The sequence below is a fragment of the Orbicella faveolata genome, unplaced genomic scaffold (assembly GCF_042242905.1).
Source record: "Orbicella faveolata isolate gen_17 unplaced genomic scaffold, um_ofav_v1 contig_1, whole genome shotgun sequence".
Classification (NCBI taxonomy): Eukaryota; Metazoa; Cnidaria; class Anthozoa; order Scleractinia; family Merulinidae; genus Orbicella; species Orbicella faveolata.
Genome location: NW_028301536.1, coordinates 19,432,905 through 19,439,501, shown reverse-complemented (window position 1 = coordinate 19,439,501; position 6,597 = coordinate 19,432,905).

The window sequence follows — 6,597 nt, the reverse complement described above, 5'->3', positions numbered from 1 at the left end:
CGCAGTGAAACTCACTAAGGTTGGTAACGCCACCTGACAAATAGGGGCGTCTGACATATAGGGGCGCTATATCAAAATACCAAAAGTTTATGATTACCTCTGCATGGTTAATGTGTCACACTACCAATAAATGGTTTGTGTTAAAACGACAGCTTTTGACTTCCAGCCAGTAGCGATTATTAGAGGAAGGAAAAGACTAATAATAAATCGGTTCGCTGAGCTGAGGTTCGAAGAATGGAGGTGTCAAGAAATCTAGATTCACTAGATCCACAAATTTTCTAAGTTTCAGTATGAATAATTCGGAGCATTTTTCACGATTTCGTAATTCTTAAGAGATTGATAAATGGCTGAAGTCTCCTACATGTATTGCGACTCAAGTTCAGTAAACTTTAATTTGAATGGGGCGATCTGTTTCTGAAATTGTCACAGAATTGATGCAAACAACTTAACCCACGCGCGGATCTGGCCTGTTAGGTTTTGGTGAATTCATAAATGCTTCATGTTTTCAAAATTGATTAATCTATCGCGTAGTCTCTTTCGCAGCCGTTATTGCGAAGAAATCTACATCGTATCTATCACGGGAAAAATACAATACTGATCGTTTTCAATGTCACGCAATAAAAAAATAAATACAACAACATACAGTACTAGTGGATAAAGTCAAGAAATAGATAAAGAAGATCATTATTTTTCTTAGGGTTAGGTCTTTCCGTTTTCCCAAACTTAAGACATTCGTATAAATTTGACGTGGTTGCCAAATTTAACGGTACCTATATGCACATGAAATGTACTTTTATTGACAGCTTAATCTATCTCTGCAAAATGTGCTATAAAAGAAATGACAGATCTAATGGAGACTAACCTCTATGTAATTTGCAGCCTCTCTAACCATTGTCTTTCTTCTAACAATAGTAGTTGGCCTTTATTTAACACTTCAGGCCATTAGTTGAGCGAGAAAAGCTTCAATAGCTTATAAGGTTTATTTCTGGGCTGAGTACAAAATCATTCGCACTAAACCCTTAAGCTTTTTAAATAGCTTTGCATCAGATTATAGAGTATTTTGAAATCCATTACATCTTTTCCAAACCGAAAAAACTTGAAGTTCCAAATGAGATGCCTACTTTTTAAGGTGTTCACCTATTGGCTAGGAGCTAAGAAAGAGGACGTAAAGCAAATAAAGGCATGGCTAGATGGGTATTTTACGATTAGCCAGGTTCAGGATGTCTTTCTTTTAAAATAATTTTTAACGCTAACTTAGTTAAAAGGGAAAAAAATAGAACATTGGACGAAAAGGAACACTATTCAGTCCAACCCAAATACGAAAAGAAACAAAAGGGTCTCCCTGCGGGCGCTGAACGCCGGCCCTTCCGAACCGAAGCTCGGAAATGTAACCACTGGGCTACAGGGGGAATCCATGACGTGGTTGGCAAATTTAATGGTACCTATATGGATATGAAATGTACTTGTATTGACAGCCTAATCTATCTTTGCAAAATGTGCTATAAAAGATATGACAGACCTAATGGAGACTAACCTCTATGTAATTTGCAGCCTCTCTAACCATTATCTTTCTTCTAACAATAGTAGTTGGCCTTTATTTAACACCTCAAGCCATAAGTTGACCGAGGAAAGCGTCAATAGCTTATAAGGTTTATTTCTGGGCTGAGTACAAAATCATTCGCACTAAACCCTTAAGCTTTTTAAATAGCTTTGCATCAGTTTATAGAGTATTTTGAAATCCATTACATCTTTTCCAAACTTGAAGTTCCAAATGAGATGCCTACTTTTTAAGGTCTTCACCTATTGGCTAGGAGCTAAGAGAGAGGGCGTAAAGCAAATAAAGGCATGGCTAGATGGGTATTTTACGATTCACGTAGGGGCCAAACCACCCCCCAAATGTTTCATGAAGGCAATATTTGCTTGGTTTATATATTTCTGAACCAAGTTTGGCAGATGAACTTTCTTTGTTCTCCAGTTTATTTTAATTTGGAAGTTGTGACAAAATGTCGGATTATGACGTCATAATTGATGACGTCACCAAAACGTGCTACAATTTTTTGTAAAATCAAATGTAAAGATTATTTCATTGGAAAGGTCTTGACTTGAGGAGTAAAATGCTGAAAACCGTTTTTTGCTATGATGATTACTTTTTGAGATATGGTAAATTAAATATTTTTTTGTCGTCCCCCCGGAATTTGCTTAAGCATACTGTCCTTCTTAATTCAGTGTCTCTGGTTTACTTTTTTCAGTTTTATTCTAGGAAGGCTAATAAACTAGAAAAATAGAAAGTTTGATGTTGTCAAAAATCGTATGGTTTTAGAAATTTGATTTTCGGCTTTGTTAGGATGGTATTAATATTAAAAAAACGGATGACGTCACAGGTTATGACGTAACAAAACTAATTTTAACGCAATAACACTAGAGGGATAATTTTTTATTCCGATTTTCTTCGTTATCTTTGCGTTAGTCATCTGGCACATCACATTGGCAACATAGCTGCATTTACTGGAACAAAATTACGGCTCTAATTTGAGGATTTTTCTCAAGGGGGGGACCCCATATTTTGCAGAGTTATTTTTCATATTTAAAACTGCCATATTTCATTTAATTTTTGTGATATGGACAAAAATTTTTCAGGTTTCAACTCCCCTTGATGTGCTCTTTCGAACACACTGTAAAAAAAAAATGCATATTAAAAACTTCAAAAGTGGCAAAAAACATGACGTCATTACTGTGACGTCACAACTTTGACATTTACTGACATTTTTGACGTAAATATAATTCGCAATAGGTCTCCTGCTCATCTGCCAAGTTTGGTGTAGACAGAGTCAATACTTTTTAAGTAATGCGAAGTAATGTGAAATACCCAAGAACTGACGAAACATTTGTGAGGTGGTTTGGCCCCAACGCGATTAGCCAGGTTCAGGATGTCTTTCTTTTAAAATAATTTTTAACTCTAACTTAGTTCAAAGGGAAAAAAACAGAACATTGGACGAAGAAGAACACTATTCAGTCCAACCCAAATACCAAAAGAAACAAAAGGGTCCCCCTGCGGGCGCTGAACGCCGGCCCTTCCGAACCGAGGCTCGGAAATGTAAACACTGGGCTACAGGGGGAATCCATGACGTGGTTGGCAAATTTAACGGTACCTATATGCACATGAAATGTACTTGTATTGACAGCCTAATCTATCTTTGCAAAATGTGCTATAAAAGAAATGACAGATCTAATGGAGACTAACCTCCATGTAATTTGCAGCCTCTCTAACCATTGTCTTTCTTCTAACAATAGTAGTTGGCCTTTATTTAACACTTCAGGCCATAAGTTGAGCGAGAAAAGCTTCAATAGCTTATAAGGTTTATTTCTGGGCTGAGTACAAAATCATTCGCACTAAACCCTTAAGCTTTTTAAATAGCTTTGCATCAGATTATAGAGTATTTTGAAATCCATTACATCTTTTCCAAACCGAAAAAACTTGAAGTTCCAAATGAGATGCCTACTTTTTAAGGTGTTCACCTATTGGCTAGGAGCTAAGAGAGAGGGCGTAAAGCAAATAAAGGTATGGCTAGATGGGTATTTTACGATTAGCCAGGTTCAGGATGTCTTTCTTTTAAAATAATTTTTAACGCTAACTTAGTTAAAAGGGAAAAAAACAGAACATTGGACGAAAAGGAACACTATTCAGTCCAACCCAAATACGAAAAGAAACAAAAGGGTCTCCCTGCAGGCGCTGAACGTCGGCCCTTCCGAACCGAAGCTCGGAAATGTAACCACTGGGCTACAGGGGGAAACCATGAGGTGGTTGGCAAATTTAACGGTACCTATATGCACATGAAATGTACTTGTATTGACAGCCTAATCTATCTTTGCAAAATGTGCTATAAAAGAAATGACAGACCTAATGGAGACTAACCTCTATGTAATTTGCAGTCTCTCTAACCATTGTCTTTCTTCTAACAATAGTAGTTGGCCTTTATTTAACACTTCAGGCCATTAGTTGAGCGAGAAAAGCTTCAATAGCTTATAAGGTTTATTTCTGGGCTGAGTACAAAATCATTCGCACTAAACCCTTAAGCTTTTTAAATAGTTTTGCATCAGTTTATAGAGTATTTTGAAATACATTACATCTTTTCCAAACGAAAAAAATTGAAGTTCCAAATGAGATGCCTACTTTTTAAGGTCTTCACCTATTGGCTAGGAGCTGAGAAAGAGGACTTAAAGCAAATAAAGGCATGGCTAGATGGGTATTTTACGATCAACCAGGCTTAGGATGTCTCTTTTTTAAAAATAGTTTTTAACCGGCTAACTTAGTTCGAAGGGAAAAAAAGAAAATTGTATGGAAAAGGATACTCTTCAGTAGTATACTTAAATGCCAAAACAAAAATTGGAGTCCTCCTTCGAGCATTGAACGCCGGCCCTTCCGAATCGAAGCTACTTTCTGGGCCAGGAGCAAACAACATGGAAATGTTTTTTTAGTAAATAGGACAGAAATTCGTTGAAAGATATCGCATAGACAGAGATGAAATTCGTTTCTCTTCATGTCTAGACCGTGTTGTCAGTAGTTAGCTGGGTAGACTGACCGTAAATTGATTCTACTTCATGACGCACTGTTACATTGGCCTGTTGTATGAATGTCTCATTGAGCTAGTCGAGATTTCAACTTTAATTTAAAGAAAAGGTTTTTTTATTATGCTCCTTTTAAAAATGAGAGAGCCAAAACAGTAATCGTTAGCCGCTATCTACAGCGCGCGAGCTTGCAATTCAAGGTAAAGAAATAGTTATTTTTACTCACTTACATGTTCAAGTTCAAATCACTAGCAGTTTACAGTACATTTATTTGTTATCATGCCATAGAAAATACAGCCAATCAGAATCGAGGAAAATCTTTGTACATTCCCATCATGTGCCGGGCGTATGTACCATTGATTGTGTTGAGCACTGTATTTTCTATGAAATAGTTTATATGCAACGGTTTCGAGTTGTATACCATGGATTATCATATGGCAAGGTAGTCTTGAGGTAAATCGGAACGTTTTGATTGGTTCTTTCTTGGTCGGGATTTCCCCATACGGATAGTTTCCATGGAAACGGTCATAAGCTGTGTATTTTTTGTTTTCGAAAGCCGGCAAATTCAAAACAAGCATGGCCCGAGTGCCATATAATAAACTACTTACTAACCTAGCTAGCTCGAGACGTTCTGGGGAATATTGGCCTTCGGTCGTTTTTGTACTGACCTCTCTGCGCTCGGTCCGTACTGCCACGACCTTGGGCCAATATTCCCCAGTACGGCCCTCGCACTCGGTTAGTAAGAGGTTAATATCCCACTTGTCACTTGTATTTTTTTACCACTCGAAAGCGTTACATAACTAGTATATAGCGCGCGAGGAAAGGGAAAGTTCAGGAACTGAACGAACCCATGACGCAACGATGCAAGTAAAAGCACAAGAGAACAGAACTACAGTTGAACCTCCACTAACTGCCACCTCTGAGTCTGTACCACGGCCACTTTTTGGGTCCCCGCGGACAGTACATACATTAACTCCTATTTTAACCTGTCAAAAACGGCCACCTCTCGACAACAGCAATGGCCACTAAAACGCGTCCCAACTGCCAAAATAACCTCTCGACAACGGCCATTTAACCAGTGACTGACGACTGGTGTCTGCAATGTTTTTTTATTGTAAAAGGTCACCAAACTTGATCTGTACCGCGGTTCGTTGGTCTCTGTTTCTGTTTAGTTTCTGTTTTAGTGATATATTTTGTGTTACGTACGGTATAAGCTAAACTAAGCATTTTTTAACGAAAGAAATGTTGCACTCCCGAAAAACCAGGTGTCATGTTACACCCCTACCGCCCCATAAAGCCCTATCCAAAGGGTAAATGTTTGGCGACCAAACATCATCAAACATTGTTTGGTGACCAAACATACTGATATTGAAGTGAGTGGCCAAACGGTAAAAACATGTTTGATCAAAAACAGATCAAACTATGGATACAAGGCGTTGAGCAAGCGTCGGACGCATGCGCGCGCCAAACATGTTTGATACGGCTGTCAATCTCGTTCCCAGAGTTTTCGTTCCCCTTGACCAGCGGTCGGAAAACGAGAGCTCTGGGAGCAACCATTTCAGGCATGCGCCGTAGATGCAGACTGCGCAGTGAAACCGGATAGGCAGAATCACCAGCATTCGGTTATTCCAAGATGGTTGCTGCCAGAGCTCTCGTTTCCCGACCGCTGGTCAAGGGGAACGAAGACTCTGGGAACGAGATTGTACGGCTGTCCAAACGAACGAAACATCGCCCATCAAACACGAGAACAATAGAAATGTTTTAAGTTGTTTGATCGAATGTTTGATGGCCCTCAATTTTTTCCAAACACGATCAAACACGATCAAACAGCACCAAACAAGGTGGCCAAACGGTAAAATGTTTGGTCACCAAACAATGTTTGATGGTGTTTGGTCGCCAAACGTTTCCCGTTTGGACAGGCCTTAACGGCCATCTTTCTACAACGGCCATTCTCCTCTGCCCCAAGGTGGCCATTGTGGAGAGGTTCGACTGTAGTTCCATTTTCTTATATTTGCTTATGTTGTACGCGTA